This window comes from Oncorhynchus mykiss, chromosome 9, assembly GCF_057628025.1.
Source record: "Oncorhynchus mykiss isolate SJ-2025 chromosome 9, ASM5762802v1, whole genome shotgun sequence".
Taxonomy (NCBI): Eukaryota; Metazoa; Chordata; class Actinopteri; order Salmoniformes; family Salmonidae; genus Oncorhynchus; species Oncorhynchus mykiss.
In genome coordinates, this window is record NC_143030.1 from 39,058,189 (window position 1) to 39,075,768 (window position 17,580).

At 41.7% G+C, this 17,580-nt stretch overlaps 1 protein-coding gene across 1 annotated transcript in view; it reads right to left on the bottom strand.

Annotated features, from left to right (window-relative positions):
* LOC110531964 (prickle-like protein 2) overlaps window positions 1-17,084 on the bottom strand; it is a 126,779-nt gene extending 109,695 nt beyond the window's left edge. Inside the window, exon 1 of the mRNA XM_036987863.2 lies at window positions 16,571-17,084. The gene's annotated coding sequence lies outside the window, so the exon portion shown is untranslated. The remainder of the gene's footprint in view (window positions 1-16,570) is intronic.
* Between the last annotated feature and the right edge of the window lie 496 nt (window positions 17,085-17,580).

Here is a 17,580-nt window from a genome sequence, read left to right on the forward strand (position 1 = left end):
AAGTATTAACTTAAGGGGGCTGAATAATTTTGCACGCCCAATTTTTCAGTTTTTGATTTGTTAAAAAAGTTTGAAATATCCAATAAATGTCGTTCCACTTCATGATTGTGTCCCACTTGTTGTTGATTCTTCACAAAGAAATACAGTTTTATATCTTTATGTCTGAAGCCTGAAATGTGGCAAAAGGTCGCAAAGTTCAAGGGGGCCGAATACTTTCGCAAGGCACTGTATATATTCTCAGTAAGGATGCAAGGGCAAAGCTTCTGATCAGAGAAATAACAGTCAGAGGAAAACATGTTGTGTTCGAAGAGAATAATCCGTTCAGTTTGAAGTTGCGCATGGCTGACCAGAAATCAATTCAAGTTACAATTAAAGAACTACCTGAATCAGCAGATGATAGTGTTGTGACTGAGTTTCTGGCTAAAGCTGGATGTAAATTGGTGGGGAGAGTGATGAGGGTTAACTTACAAACGGCTGCAATGGATATCATTTTGTATATGTTGAGGCAGCACCCATCATTCCTATAACATCGTCTGTAAAGATGGGCCCTCACTGGATCAAAGTATTTTATGATGGTCTGCACATAGACAGGACTGGCTGACACAATCCCACACTAGAGGAGATTTTAGAGTACAGTCCTACTACACTGGACAACATAAGGTGCACAAAGGAATATTTTTCACACTATTTGCAGGACAACAATCCTGTCCCCATGAGTAGGGCAGACATATCACATATCTCAGCTGAAATGACTGAATGTGAGACTGAGGTTGAAGAGGATAATTAATTCGCTCCCAAGGACAAAGACGGAGGGAATTAAACATTGGAGTTCGTACCTGGTGAGCCAGGGTCTGCAACAGTGACCTCTCATTCCAAGAAATGAAGAAGAATAAGAGGAAAAATGCTAGAAATGAAGCTGGGAAAGTGGCTACTGAGACCAGTGACAATCATAACCCAATAGAAAACCTTGAGGATAATAAGAGACCCTGAAGGCGGTGCAAAAGAAGTCAGCCAAACATCAATGCTGACGTTCATTCAAACAATCCGGAATCAACATACCCTCAAGCGGCCCAGGGTACCAAGCTCCCCATCAGAGTCTGGAGTTAGGTCACCTGCACAAAAAAAGGCTGATATGGAATTCTAATTCTGGGAGAATTCTGGAGTAATTCTGGGAAAAGTGGAGAAAAGTCCACTTAATTAGCCATCCAGACCGAAATCATCGATGAAGGATTGAAAAATCTATATTTGAGTAACCTATAGTATCTGGTTCAGAGAAGGACATACTGTGCATGTGAGCATAACTTGTTATGGCTGCAATCCCGATATCGGGGTCGATATGACAACTACCAGTGAAAATAGAGGGAGCCATATTCAAACCACAGAAATCTCATACTTACAATTCCTAAAACATTCATGTGTCTTATATCATTTTAAAGCTATTCTCGTTGTTAATCCCACCAAAGTATCCGATTTCAAATAGGAGATCATCTTCATGGGCGATTTCAATATAAACTGGGAAAATAAAACTTGCAGGAAAAAAACTCAGATCACAGATTATTTCAACCTGACTCAAAAAATACAAGGTCCAACCAGAATATCACAGTCATCCCACACTCAAATTGATCTGGTGTTTACTAACAGACGTGATCGAATTATTAAGTCCAGTAACTTACTAACTGCCGTATCTGACCACAATGTTACATTGGTGGTTAGAAAGCTCACGAAAAAGAGATTTAAGAACTATATTAATGTGCAACAATATGATAAAAAAAATACCGAAAAGTGAGCAGAGTAACTACGATGCAGCTGTAAGTCAAACTGACTGGTCTGATCTGTTAACCATTGAAGAACCTAGAGTCTGGATACAGAACATTTCTGTCAGCAATTGACAAAGTGGATACCTCTTTTACTAGGAGATTTCACCATAAGCCAAGACGGAAACCTCTCTACCATGGTTCAATGAGGACCCCTGGAGGCAGTTGAGAGAACGGGATTTTTCATTGAAAAAAACACTGAAATCTGGTAAGAATGATGACAGACGTATATTTGCATCACTAAGAAATACGGTGGTTAAGAATATAATATAATATTCTTAGAGTGATCAATGAAGCAAAAGGTAATGGCAAAGTGATTTGGGAAAATCTCAACAAACTAACAGGGAGAGGAGCTGAAAAGTCTTCAATTTCATATCCACCACCTTTAACAATTTTGTTGTTGACTGTCAGGGAACTGGCTCAAAGATTTCAACCAACACCACAGTTCTCACTCCCATAGATAATAATAAACCAATATTCAGAACTCCTGAAATCGCAGCGTCAGCAGTGGACAGTATTATTAGCTTCTTCAGGAGCTCTAGAACCAAATATGTATTTGGTCTAGACACTGTATTCCTGAAGACACACAAATATTCTCTGATTGCCCCTATTGTACCTCTAGTTAATCTGTCCATCAAATATGGGTTCTTCCCCAATACTTGGAAGTCTGCTGCAGTGATACCTGTTTTAAAATCTGGTGACCCAACACTGGTGGAAAATAACCGACCTATAAGCATTCTTCCAGTGCTATCAAAAGTAGCTGAAAGATGGGTGGCTGATCATCTGACTGATCACCTCATTCAGGGCATCTCCATACATCAAAAGCAATTTGGATTCAGAACTAACCATTCTACCGAAAAAGCCAATTGCTATTTTCTGGAGTGCATTAAATCTAAACTGGACATAGGTAGTGAAGTCGGCGCAGTCTTTTTTGATCTTTTAAAGTCCTTTCATACTGTGAATCATGAGGTCCTCCTATTCAAACTATCCTCCATTAATGTGTCCACTGAAGTTATTAGTTGGATGAATTCCTATCTAACGAACAGAAGTCAAAGGGTTAGTTTGGGAGACACTCAGTTGGACTCTCTTTACTATAACAATGGGGTCCCACAAGGGTCTATATTAGGCCCCCTCCTGTTTACAATCTATACAAATGATCTCGCACTTGCTTGCCCACAAGTTATGTATGCAGACGATACAGTTCTGTATCCACACTCAAAGTTTTTTTTTACAATTGGTTGTTAAGATCCTGCATGGTCTTGCCCCTCCACCCCTATGCCGGCATATCATGCTCAAGGAAAGCACCTCCAGGATAACAAGGGTAGTAACTAGAGGGGATTGTGTTGTCCCTTTTCGACACAGTAAAATCAGTCAATCGGCCTTCTCTGTTAGAGCTATAATATACTGGAATGCAATGCCCATGGACTAGAGATGCTGCACTGATTATTGTACTTTTACATTTTTTTATTGAAAACATGGCTAAAATCTATCCAAACCTGTACACATGCATTATCTTTTGTTCCTCATATGTAAGTCGACAGTTGATGATAGTGTTGTTGTTGTCGTTAGAATTATATATTATTTTTGGATGTAATGTATTTGTATTTTGTGTTGTTTTAGTGAGTATTTCTATTGAGGCTGTGTAATTGTCCTTAGCTGCCCAGGGACTACGGGTGCATATTATCTTTTGGCTAACTCCGGCACATTTACATGGATGTTGCATTATTGTAATATTGATGTTGATTAATGTGCATTGTCCCCTATAAATAATTAAATAAATGGATAGCATATGATCATTGATACAATTTGCCTAGTATAGGCCTACAAACATTTACAATGAATAGCAAAATCACATTAATTACAAAAATGGCTTCAAATCTACATTGAGATCGAAAGGAGTAAGGTTGTTTAAATTAAAGATCCAGGCAGCCTCGTTTTAACAATAATTTGCTGAGGTCACCCCGTCTCCTAGGCAGGGTGACGTGTTTGATGCCAATATAATTTAAGTACGAAATCGAATGGTTCGCTTCCAAAAACTGGGCCGCAACTGGGTACTTTGAGTTTTTTCACCTATTGGTGCTACGATGCTCAGAGATTTATGCTTTTAATTTGCGCTTAATTTTACACACATAACTATAAACACCATAAATACCAATTTATAAATATAAATAACTGCCTTAGTGGAGCACATGGTAACACCTTTGATTGGGATCTGTTTCCCTGTTTGGAGGTGTTTGAAGGATCTGTATTTGTAGGTGCCATTGCACTGAGCGCAGCCATCACACTTGTACTTTCCATCCGGTACAGGCGCAAATAGATGTTGTGTATGTGTATTTTTGGGTGGTAAATCAGAGTTTACCAATGGAGAATATAGCCAAGGGAGGGTCCGAAAACACATTACCAATACTGTCATCGGATCTTAGAATATGCAAACTTTTGTGAACAATTCCCTTAATTTTTTCAGAGTACTTTGATTAAGATTTTTTTTTTTACTTTGTAAGAACACAAGCATACTTATTTTTGTGAGACTGTACTTGAAAGAGATCATATCTCGATTTGTTTTGGATTTTCTCAATGGCAGTATTAATCTGACCATTTTTGTACCCGCTCCCTGAATTTTATTTGCGTCTCAACCATATTTTTGTCGAAATCTGATAGATTTTTGCTAATTATTTCGATTTGACAGAATTGGCTGTAGGGAAAACTTTTTTCAGGGGAAGAGGGTGTTTGCCATTATACAGCTTGTCTGTCGAAACATTGATTATTAGGTTATTCAATTATTGCATCTGAGCTCCTAGAGTGTGTGGCTCTCCTTTTCAAATTCAATTGATTGGACATGATTTGGAAAAGTACACACCTGTCTATATATGGTCCCACAGTTGACAGTGCATGTGAGAGCAAAAACCAAGCATTGAGGTCGAAGAAATTGTCCATAGAGATCCGAGACCGGATTTTGACGAGGCACAGATCTGGGGAAGGGTAAATGGAAGAATTGGCCGCCTGGCCAAACTGAGCAAAAGGGGGAGAAGGGCCTTGGTCAGGTGATCAAGAACCTGATGATTACTCTGACAGAGCTCTAGAGTTCCTCTGTGGAGTGAAAATAGGGCAAACCTTTCAGAAGGACAACCATCTCTGCAGCACTCCAACAATCAGGCCATTATGGTAGAGTGACCAGACAGAAGCCACTCCTCAGTAAAAGGCACATGACAGCCCGCTTGGAGTTTGCCAAAATGCACCTAAAGACTCTCAGACCATGAGAAACAAGATTCTCTGGTCTGATTAAACCATGATTGAACTCTTTGGCCTCAATGCTAAGCGTCCCGTCTGGAGGAAACCAGACACCATCCCTACAGTGAAGCATGGTCATGGTAGCATCATTCTGTGGGGATGTTTTTCAGTGGCTGGGACTGGGAGATACAGAGTAATCCTAGATGAAAACTTGCTCCAGAGCGCTCAGGATTTCAGACTGGGGCGAAGGTTTAGCTTCAGGACAAGTCTCTGAATGTCCTTGAGTGGCCCAGCCAGAGCCCGGACTTGAACCCTGTGCAGCAATGCTCCCCATCCAACCTGACACGACTTGATAGGATCTGCAGAGGAGAAGGGGAGAAACTCCCCAAATGCAGGTGTGCCAACCTTGTAGCATCATACTCAAGAAGACTCGAAGCTGTAATGGCTGCCAAAGGTGCTTCAACAAAGTACTGAGTAAAGGGTCTGAATACTTATGTAAATGTCCTACATAAGTTTTTTTTATTTGTAATAAATTTGCTAAAATGTCTAAAAACCTGTTTTTGCTTTGTCATGATGGGCTATTGTGTGTAGATTGATGAGGGACAACAATATTTAATCAATTTTAGAATAAGGCTGTAATTTAACAAAATGTGGAAAAAGTCAAGGGGCCTGAATACTTTCAGAATGCACTGTATATGCCATCGTTTGTAAAAAAATAAAAAAATAAAAAACTTGTAAGAGCCAAAACGTTTATATATAACAGAAGTAAAAGTCTTCTGACACGCCATCTTGTTCTCATTAACTTACGTACAAAGTTATTTCGCTCAGATTGACTTCGTTCATATGAATGGTGAAAACTCACTTGTTTCTCACTCTGTCAAAACACTTAAATTACACATCAAAATCACCAGAAAACTCATCCCAGTTTAGACAAACATGTTATCGCTCAGTTTTGAAAATAAAATCATGCTTTTAAATGTTACAAATCTGAAAAAAATATTAATTAAGAAACGTGGAGAGTTGGCTTATTCCACTGGGCTTCTCATCCAACACATGAAATAGAGGCATGTCTTGCAACGGTTGAAGGTTTACGTGACGTGCACAGCCTGGATATTTCCAGAAACTTATTCATGCATAATTGGATATTTACTATCCCAGATATTCCTGTATCATTCAAGTGTTCAGGGATGCATGGGTGTGCGCAGTAATCCACACACTCGCATGGGAAATTCCCACCCACACCGTGTACCTCAAATTTCACCGGAGAATAGCCGATCCGATTTCACCAAGAAACTCTGATTTTCTCTCTTCTTTTTTACCCCAGTCCATAAGGTAAAGTTTGAATTTTGTGAGAGAAATTACAAGATTATGTTATAATACTTGTATTGCATCAAATGATAGTTTTATGCAACAGAATAGAAGGCTCTTCTGTTCTAGCTCTATTGTGTCTGTGTGAACTGAAAGTGGTCCTCTGGGAGATGTAACACTGACAGGAGATTTACGATATCTGTTGGGTGATAAAACCTATAGAGACTACATTCCATAGCATAGTTAATAATGTTTGTGTTCTATAAGGTACCAGGGATAGATGATTCCAGGGCCAGTCATTGGTCTCTACACAATGAGAACTGTTTTTACAGCAGATACTGTCTGCTGTGAATTGTAAGTATCTTTCATACAAATATTAACCCTGTGACCCATTCCATACATCTGTTGTTTGTCATGTAGACTGAAAAGGGTGTGTCTTTGCTATTAAAGATCTTTGTATCTTTGTATCTCGGCGCTCTTAATGAATCATCTGAGGGTGATTCGTCGACCAGCCATCATTAACGTAGAGCAGTCAATAGATTCACTTTATTTGTGTGTGTTGTTTTGACCTGCTCCCTTATTAATAAGTGAATAAAGATTTAGTTTAAGCATAATTCTGACTTGTGTGATAAGTTTGTCTCTCCTCATTTGATAGTAAAGAAATTAACCACCACAGTTTTCAGCAGTATTTCATTCCACAGACCACACAGTTTAAACTTACTGACAACTCAGCAATATTAACATTCTTCAGACCAGACATTTAGAAACATTTCCCAATTTATCATCAGAACAATTCATTTAAAACTAAAGGCCCAAACATATTGAGCAAATCAATCTAGATGCCAGCTGGGGATCGTTGAGAGAGAAAAGTCAATAACCGAAGCCCATTCCATAATCATTCATTTGATCAGCTAAGTGAGGAATGCATCCCTTTACATGAGTGGTGAGTATCGCTGCTAATGTCCTCCCCCTCTTCGTTTAACTTAAATAAATGTATTACCCAGTCAGGATGGATCAGTCTTTCACACTGCTTTACTCTATTTGAGGAGCGCCTCTGCCAGGGCTGGGATGTTTTGGCAGAGAGAGGGCAGGGGAAAGGTAGGGGAGAAAGGAAGGGGAGTGGGAAGTGAGGAAGGAGAGAAACCTTTATTACACCCTCATTTATCACCAGCGGGGTACCTAGGCAACACTCTCACTCTCTCTCTCTTTTCCAAACACACCCTCTCATTTTCTCTTCACAAACCACCTCTTTTTTTCCTCATTCTCATCCCATCAAATCTTACATTTTGCCTTCTACGGTTTGGGTTGGTAAAACTGGCTTACCCCTACAGTTATCACCCGCTCCACCACCACACCTCACTGGTCTAGCCACCTGGGCAGACAGATGAAGAAAGGGCTATATTTAAGGTCCTACCTGACCAAGATTGCTGGGATTGATCAGGGAGGTGCTACCGTGACATAGCCAGGAATGTAGCATCTGGGTGATGCCACAGCTGCTGAAAAGCTCATGAAAAGCCACCACATCTTAGCAGTGGTTGGGAACATGCTCTGAACGGTTCCTGAACTTCCCTTGGCACCTCTGGACACAGAATGCAGTCTTTGGTGTGATACTTCCAAACAGATAAAACAAAAAGCTAGCTAGCTAGCAAGCCTTCGTCCCTATCCTGCAACTCTGAGTCAAGATCACATGATTTAGTGACCAAACCCTAGAACAACCTGTTATTTTTATTTTGAAATGCAAAAAAACCCCAAATATGTACAATATTTACAGAGCTCTCCCAGGATCATACATATACGTCAGCTGAGTACACGGCTGGGATGTGTACCAGAAGTCACATGGCACACTAAATAAGCTGAAGGGCATGCTTGCACGCACACTTTTCCTAAAACTGAACGAATAAGCTAAAAGAGTTGTACTTGAAAGAAAGAGCAGCTGTGTTCCACCTGAGGACCACAACCGCCCACACATATCCCCTCAGGTAGAGAGGGGGGGCCAGTGTCCTCAAACCATGATTGGGTGACTGATCAGGACATACTGTAGCGCCGCACTCCAGGGCTCCGACTGAGGGTAACAGCATAGTTTTACATTGTTACATATGGATATCTGCTTTGAATGGTATTCTAATGACATGAATAGAGAAAGAATTCGGAAAGCGAGAAACATGAGTGAAGTAGGATTCAAAATAATATGCGCAGGAGCAATATCCTCTTTTTTCTATCCTTCTTCATCTTCTCTTCTATCTTCAGATATTCTTCCTATCATAGCACCACTAAGGGATTGTGAAGAAGTCACACTCAACCTATTCTCTCAAATGACTCTGCTCAGTGCTGTGACTGTAACTTGTGATATGTCTGCAGTATTACTGTGTGAGTCTGGAGTCTGGTGCTGGTTGCCGTCACACAGCTGACTGTAATGACTGCACACTGCGGGGTGGATACCACTGCAACCCACATATTATCCCATCTTCTATTCCTTTTGTTATCGGAATAACATAAATACAATTGATTCTATTCAATTCGTTGTTAGTTATATCTTCAGTGCAAAGAATAGCCCCAAATATACTGTACATTGGGTAGGCATTATACCGTAGCAACTAGAAATGTCCTTGCATGAGTGTAGTCTATATATCGATATACAGTACCAGTCAAAAGTTTGGACACACCGACTCTTTCAAGGGTTTTTCTTTATTTTCTCAATTGTAGAATAATAGTGAAGATATAACTATGAAATAACACATATGGAATCATGTAGTAACCAAAAAAGTGTTAAACAAATCAAAATATATTTTATATTTTAAATTCTTCAAAGAAGCCACCCTTTGCCTTGATGACATCTTTGCACACTGTTGGCATTCAGCTTCATGATGTAGTCACCTGGAATGCATTTCAATAAACAGGTGTGCCTTGTTAAAAGTTAATTTGTGGAATGTATTTCCTTCTTAATGCGTTTGAGCCAATCTGTTATGTTGTGACAAGGTAGGGGTGGTATACAGAAGATAGCCCTATTTGGTAAAAGACCAAGTCCATATTATTGCAAGAAAAGTTTCTTTGTGCATTTGCAAAAATCATCAAGCGCTATGATGGACCGCCACAGAAAAGGAAGACCCAGAGTTACTTCTGCTGCAGAGGATAAGTGCATTAGAGTTTCCAGCCTCCGGAGTTGCAGCCCAAATAAATGCTTCACAGAGTTCAAGTAACAGACACATCTCAACATCAACTGTTCAGAGGAGACTGCGTGAAGCAGACCTTCAGGGTCTAATTGCTGCAAAGAAACCACTACTAAAGGACACCAATAATAAGAAGAGACTTGCTTGGGCCAAGAAACATGAGCAGTGGACATTAGACCAGTGGAAATCTGTCCTTTGGTCTGATGTGTCCAAATTTTAGATTTTTGGTCTCAATAGCCATGTCTTTGTAAGAAGCATGTGTAGGTGAACTGATGATCTCCGCATGTGTGGTTCGCACCTTGAAACATTCAGGAGGAGCTGTGATGGTGTGGGGGTGCTTTGCTGGTGACACTGTCAATTATTTATTTAGAATTTAAGGCACACTCAACCAGCATGGCTACCACAGCATTCTGCAACATTACGCCATCCCATCCGGTTTGCGCTTAGTGGGACTATCATTTGTTTTTCAACAGGTCAATGATGCAACACACCTCCAGGCTGTGTAAGGTCTATTTGAGCCAAGAAGGAGAGTGATGGAGAGGTGGTCCTCAGAGGACCTGGCCTCCACAATCACCCTACCTCAACCCAGTTGAGATGGTTTGGGATGAGATGGACCACAGAGTGAAGGAAAAGCAGCCAACAAGTGCTCAGCATACGTGGGAACTCCTTCAAGACTGTTGGAAAAGCATTCCAGCTGAAGCTGGCTGAGAAAATGCCAAGAGTGTGCACAGTTGTCATCAAGGCAAAGGGTGGCGACTTTGAAGAATCTCAATTTTAAAATAGATTTTGGTTTGTTTAACACTTTTTTGGTTACTGCATATACTACTATATAGTGTTGATTTCTTCACTATTATTCTACAATGTAGAAAATAGTACAAATAAAGAAAAACCCTTGAATAAGTAGGTGTGTCCAAACTTTAGACTGTGTCTAGTTTATTTCCACTCCCCTTCTCTGGCGCTCGATGTCGACAGTTGTCTCATCATTACACCTGCCACCATCGTTACACGCACCTGCATCTCAAGACACTCACCTGGATTCCATCACCTTCCTGATTACCTCCCCTATATCTGTCTCTCCCGTTGGTTCTTTCCTCAGGCGTTATAGACTTTGTTTCTTTTTCATGTTGTGCTATTTTCTAATTATTATTACATTTGCACTCCCTGGACTTGCTTCCCGACTCCCAGCGTAAACATTACAGAATAATGCCTCACCAAGGGGAAGAAACAGGGAATATGTACATTTCATGATTTTTTTTACTGGTGACGTCGGGTGCAAGTGCCGCTGCCAAAGCAACCAGGGGTGCCTCAGCTGGCTCGACAGGTTCTCAATCCTTGGTTGGTTCGGCAGGCTCCCCATGTCCTCAGCCGGCTCGTCAGGTTCCCGCGCCTCAGCCGGCTCTACAGGTTCCCGCACCTCAGCAAAAGCGACCGGCCCACTCGTGGTCCTCGGGATGTTAAAAAATGTTTGACTTTAAACTTCAAATTTTACCTGTGTATTTTTGGTAAGAGGAATCATTCTGAATTGAATTGCGCTGCTCTATCGATTGCTCCATATATTGTCCCAAACTATCATCATAGAAGTTGTTGCTGCTAACGTCAAATTGAGGGGCGTTGAACAAAACAAATTAATCAGCAATTGGATCATCTTTAACAAATCAGAGTATCAAGGCCAATTACAAGATTCATGATTTATGTAGGCTGGCTCTGGCACAACCTATCGGTTGCTAGGACCAATCAGAATGGTTAGAATGAGTTTGCGTTCTATTAGACGTCGGGGAGGAAAACAAATCCAGACTCATCGGGAGAAGAAATGCTAGTGAGCGTGGCATTTGGCCTGAGAAATGTGGATGGACAGTCAGGCTACATGTTCTTACCCATGTTATGTAAAGTGGGCCACTGAATGAATAGAAAGACTCCAGTCTACACAGAGTATAGTTCTAATAATATTGCTGGCCAGATATAAAAGGAAATCACACATTGGGGGATCAATGACGTAATACCTCACAGCAGGCAGGGATCCAAAATGTATTTTCCAAGGAGGAAAATAACCTAGATGGGTGTGGATCTCCCACAGTATCTCCTGCCTTAGTGTACATTTCCATCCTAATTTAATCAGACACTCTCTAAAGGCAATCTCATGGGGTCCTGTGTGACGCTGACCGTGTTGCGGTTCAGTGACAGTGACAGCACTCAGTGAGCAGATGTTTCCATGGGGCCACAAACTCATTCCAGATCGTTTCATGACGTTCGTTTAAGAAGGGTTTATATTGACCTAAAGCCATAGGGATGAGTCACTGTCAGCACTAGCAGCAGTGTGACCATGTGATTCATCATTATAAAAAGATGAATACCCACACTCACATAGATATTACTTTGGGAGTTCTGTATGCAGACAGTGTGTTGGCATCCTTCTTATTTAATGTATTGTGCACCTGCAAATGTTTGACGGATGTTCATGTTTTGAATTATGATGAATCAATATCACAACACACTTCTTGCTCAAACCATCTGGAGAACCTACGTATGTATATATGGCAAAAACAGTGTGTGTATGTGACTTAACTCTGACAGTGTTATTTAGCATGTGTGTGGTCCAGACCTGGGTTTACAGTACTTTCAGAAAGTATTCACACCCCTTGACTTTTTCCACATTTTCTGTGTCACAGCCTGAATTTCAAATTGATTAAATAAAAAAAATGTGTCACTGGCCTACACACAATACCCCATAACGCCAAAGTGGAATAATGTTTTTTAGAAATGTTTACAAATAAATGAAAGCTGAAAAGCTGAAATGTCTTGAGTCAAAAAGTATTCAACTCCTTTGTGATGTCGAGCTTAAATACGTTCAGGAGTAAAAATGAGCTTTTCAAGTCACATAATAAGTTGCATGGACTCACTTTGTTTGCAATAATGGTGTTTGAACATAATTGTTTAATGACTGCATCATCTCTGTAGCCCACACATAAAATTATCTGTAAGGTCCCTTAGTCGAGTAGTGAATTTCAATCACAGATTCAACCACAAAGACCAGGGAGGATTTCCAATTCCTCGAAAAGGGTACCTATTGTAAGATGTATAAAAAAAAAGCAGAAATTGAATATCCCTTTGAGCATGGTGAAGTTATTAATTACACTTTGGATGGTATACTCTTATCAACACACCCAGTCACTTCAAAGATACAGGCGTCCTTCCTAACTCAGTTACCGGAGAGGAAGCAAACTGTTCAGGGATTTCACCATGAGGCCAATGATGACTTTAAAACAGTCACAGAGTTTAATGGCTGTGATAGGAGAAAACTGAGGATGGATCAACAACATTGTAGTTACTCCACAATACAAACCTCATTGACATAGTAAAAAGAAGGAAGCCCGTACAGAATAAAAATTTTACAAAACATGCATCCTGTTTGCAACAAGGCTCTAAAGTAATACTGTAAAAAATATGGCAAAGCAATTAACTGACTTTTTGTCATGAGTACAAAGTGTTATGCTTTGGGCAAATCCAATACAACACATCACTGAGTACCACTCTCCATATTGTCAAGCATAGTGGTGGATGCATCATGTTATGGGTGTGATTGTAATTGTTAAGGACTGGGGAGTTTTTCAGGATAAAAAATTTACAGAATGGAGCTAAGCACAGGCTAAATACTAGAGGAAAACCTGTTTCAGTCTACTTTCCACCAGACACTGGGAGATTAATCACACCTTGCAGCTGGACAATAACCTAAAACAGGCCAAATCTACACTGGAGTGGCCGAGTTACTGTTTTGACTTAAATCTGCTTGAAAATATTTTGAAGACCTGAAAATGGTCGTCTAGCAATGATCAACAACCAATTTGACAGAGATGGAAGAATTTTGAAAAAAATTATTGGAAAATGTTGAGCAATCCAGGTGTGGAAACCTCTTAGAGATGTACCCATTACACCATGTACACATTAGCATGGCATAGCTTCTCACATAGCTTCACAACATCTGCATTATGGTCTCTGTGATAACTTGATCCACATCTCCCGAGTGGCGCAGGGGTCTAAGGCACTGCCCCTCAGTGCTAGAGGGGTCACTTACTGACCCTGGTTTGATTCCAGGCTGAATCATAAGCGACCGTGATTGGGAGTCCCATAGGGCGGCGCACAATTGGCCCAGCGTCGTCTGGGTTTGGCCAAGGTAGGCCATCATTGTAAATAAGAATTTGTTCTGATCTGACTTGCCTAGTTAATAAAGGCTAAATAAGTTTAAAATATCATTCGCACTGAGGATCCTATCGAACGCAGGAGAGAAAGATTGAGCAACATCCATTATTAACTGGCTCAGTAATGCCACATTACATTATTAATGAGCTCCACACACACACAGCGTATCCTTTGTATGTGTGTTTAAGCATAAACAAGCCTGTAACCCTCCAGCTCCAATGTTGAATTAGCCACATCACCATACCAGTCATGCCCTGGTCATCCAAGGCACACAGTGAACACACAGATTCAGTAACCAACAGTGACCCCATGCAGGAAATGAATCCACAACCTTGGTGTTGCCAGCACCAATCACTAACCTACGGAACCATCTGAGCCTCGGGCAACTCAGATTCACACAGGCAATACAGATAACTAGAGCACAGTGCTGCATGAGGCAGAGCATTCAGGAGCTCTGTTTCTTTTCCCACCCACCACCCTTCCAGAATCGTCTGTTTCTGTGGCGACAGAGCTGGCGGGAGAAGAGGGGGGGAGGGGTCGGTTCTGTAAAAGTGGAGAGACAGCACTTCAGTCTCACAGTTGGAGAGAGATGGAGAGATGGAGGGACGGAGGGAGGAGGGGTAAAGGGATGTGAAAGGGTCAGTAGGGAGCTTACGCATCTCTCTGTATATCACATAGACTGACTGACTAACTGACTGACTGACTGACTGACTGACTGACTGACTGACTGACAACATTGGAAGAGACTGAGGCAGCAGTAGAATCCATAAGTGTTAGAAAACCAACATGGAGAATATTCTCACCATAACAACTTAGAAATCAATACGTTGTCATGGATTCCCGACATATTATCCAGACCTCTGCCATATGAAGCTGCAGTTGTCCAGGAAGGCATGCTTTGAAGCTGCAGTTGTCCAGGAAGGCATGCTTTGAGGCTGCAGTTGTCCAGGAATGCATGCTTTGAAGCTGCAGTTGTCCAGGAAGGCATGCTTTGAAGCTGCAGTTGTCCAGGAAGGCATGCTTTGAAGCTACAGTTGTCCAGGAAGGCATGCTTTGAAACTGCAGTTGTCCAGGAAGGCATACTTTGAGGCTGCAGTTGTCCAGGAAGGCATGCTTTGAAGCTGCAGTTGTCCAGGAAGGCATGCTTTGAAGCTGCAGTTGTCCAGGAAGGCATGCTTTGAGGCTGCAGTTGTCCAGGAAGGCATGCTTTGAAACTGCAGTTGTCCTTGTTCTATACACCATTTCTGTCCAACAGTCTTTTCCTCTGTTATTTTACAGTAACTGACGTAGGAAATAGAAATGGCCTCTGTGTTTACACACTAACATGGAGGTATTTTAAACTGACTAGATTATCTATTACATATTGAAAAACAATCAGAGCCTGTCAATAGCAAAAGACACTACCTAACAGAAAAAGCTGCAACTGGAACCCCCCCCCCCCCCAGAAGCATCTACAAGTGGTTAGTACTAAAACAGTAGAGATCACTGTTACTGAACCCTTTCCCCATGCTGGCTTGGAATGTCATTTTTATAGCTTAGATAACAGTCTGGAGCTGCCAATAGGAAAAGGAGGCAGTTATCAACTCTGTCACGGGCAATAAGATTACTGTAGTGTAGCTCTCCCTGCTCTACCCTTGCCCAAAGAGCTCAGTCCGTAGGGATGGATCAGTCTTCATAAAGTACAGAGGAGACAATATACCCACAGTCACACTGAGAACCAGGGGGGCAGCTATACAGATACTGAGTTATAAAATCAGATCATAGGCTGGCTGGACAGCTGTAAGATACAGTAGCCTAATCAGAGCAGCTGAAAAGACACTGGCATTTTCATGTTTCATGGCTCCCGAGCTAAGACAGAAAACAGTAATGTTGCTGCTGTGTTCCTCCACCCACTCTCCCACTCGCTCTTTCTCACTACCTCTTTCTTTCTCTCTCACTGGAACGCACAGGCACAAGCACACAGACATGTGCGTTCGCACGCACACACACGCGCACACACAAACACACAGACACGTGCGTTCGCACACACACACGCACGCACACACAAACACACAGACACGTGCATTCGCACACACACACAAATCCAGGTTGTAAAAGGGATACAGCTCGCTACATAACAAACCTGTCTCAAATCCCAGCAGTCTTTTTCACTTGCCAGTCAAAAAGTTTATAGGATACACAAAAAAAGCGGCAAAAAAGCCGCTGACACACACACACACACACTTGCACACACACACTTGCACACACATACTTGCACACACACACTTGCACACACATACTTGCACACACACACTTGCACACACACACACACACACACACACACACGCACACACACACACACACACACACACACACACACACACACACACACACACACACACACACACACACACACACACACACACACAGTCTGTGCCAGTTCATAACACACCTAAAAATTGCTATGGGAGCTCATAACACTTCACACATATTATTTTGGTAATATCATCTGTCTTATTATAAACCCATCAGCGTTACATCTTTCTGTGTCATCTAACACACCAAGCAAACCATGCATCACATTCTCTCACCCAAGACTAATGAAAACAACCAAAACAGATCAATAGGGACCCAAATATCAATACCAGAGATTGATTATTCAAGTTAATGAGTATATTAAGCTGTGAACCAAAACACGCCAGGTATTTCCCTCTCTTTCTTTAATTCTCTCTCAATTCAATGGACATGTTTTTTTGACATAACTATAAAACAATTATTCAAAAGACAGTTCATTACTGCATATTCAAATCTCTCTCTTTCTCGCTCTCTGTTTCTCTCACTCTCTCTTCTAAATGACAACAGAAAAGCAGACGAACTCACCTCTGTAGCTGTAGCCGTAGAGAGGTGGTGGACAGGGGGAACTCTCTCTTCTGACTCACGTCAGTAGAGTCATGGCAGTGGTGTGACAGAAGTACTGTACTGTTCACAACTCACTGCTCTGTCTATCTGTAGTTAACTGAGAAACACCAGCTCAGCCTCTGGCTCTGGCTGAAATGAAGCAGCAGCAGCAGGAGCAGCAGCAGACAGAGGAGAGGCAAGACTGGAGGCTGAAAGCTCTCTCTCCCTCACTCTGTTATTCTCTCTCTTTCTCTCTACCTCTCTCTTTCATTTCCCTCCAGGCTCTGTGTCTCTCATCAAGGCTGCTCAGAGGCAAAGGTAGCACGGGAGCACCACAACAGACCAGTACCTTCAAGTTGGGTTGGCATCCTCTACATAAATGGCATGTGTGTGTGTAATGAGATTTCTTTGAGCACTACTGAGAGCTAGGCAAGCAGGCTCTCACAGAGAGAGAGAGAGAGAGAGAGAGAGAGAGAGAGAGAGAGAGCTACTCCCACCTCTTCTCCCCTTCCTCTCACCCCTTCTCCTCCCCAGCCTGGTGAAGAGTGAATCATCAGCTCTGAGCCAATCACAACGCCGCGGACTGGCTATGATTAAAATTACAAGAGCATTTACCAGGGCTCCAACACTGCTATCCTTAGGAGAGGGGGATGAAGGAGGGAGGGAGAGGGGGATGAAAGAACGAGTGAGAAAGGGAATGTCTGGGAACACGTTTACATACTAAGATTTTATAGTATACATTCTGGATGGGGAGGTAGTGGAATATGGTGAGGTCTCAGTGAATGACAGCTGCATTCCTTTTTGAAAATGTGTGACAGTAGTGTGTTAAGGCAAGGTTGTCTCCTCTGATGCATAATTATATCTGGCACAGAAAGTAAAGGGGAATGCAGGGTCCACTGGTGGAGTTTCTATTCGCTCAACATTCTCCTGTTTTGTCCTGCTAGGTTATGCCTGATTTCATAGGGGGAATATAGAAACCTGCAGGGCAGACT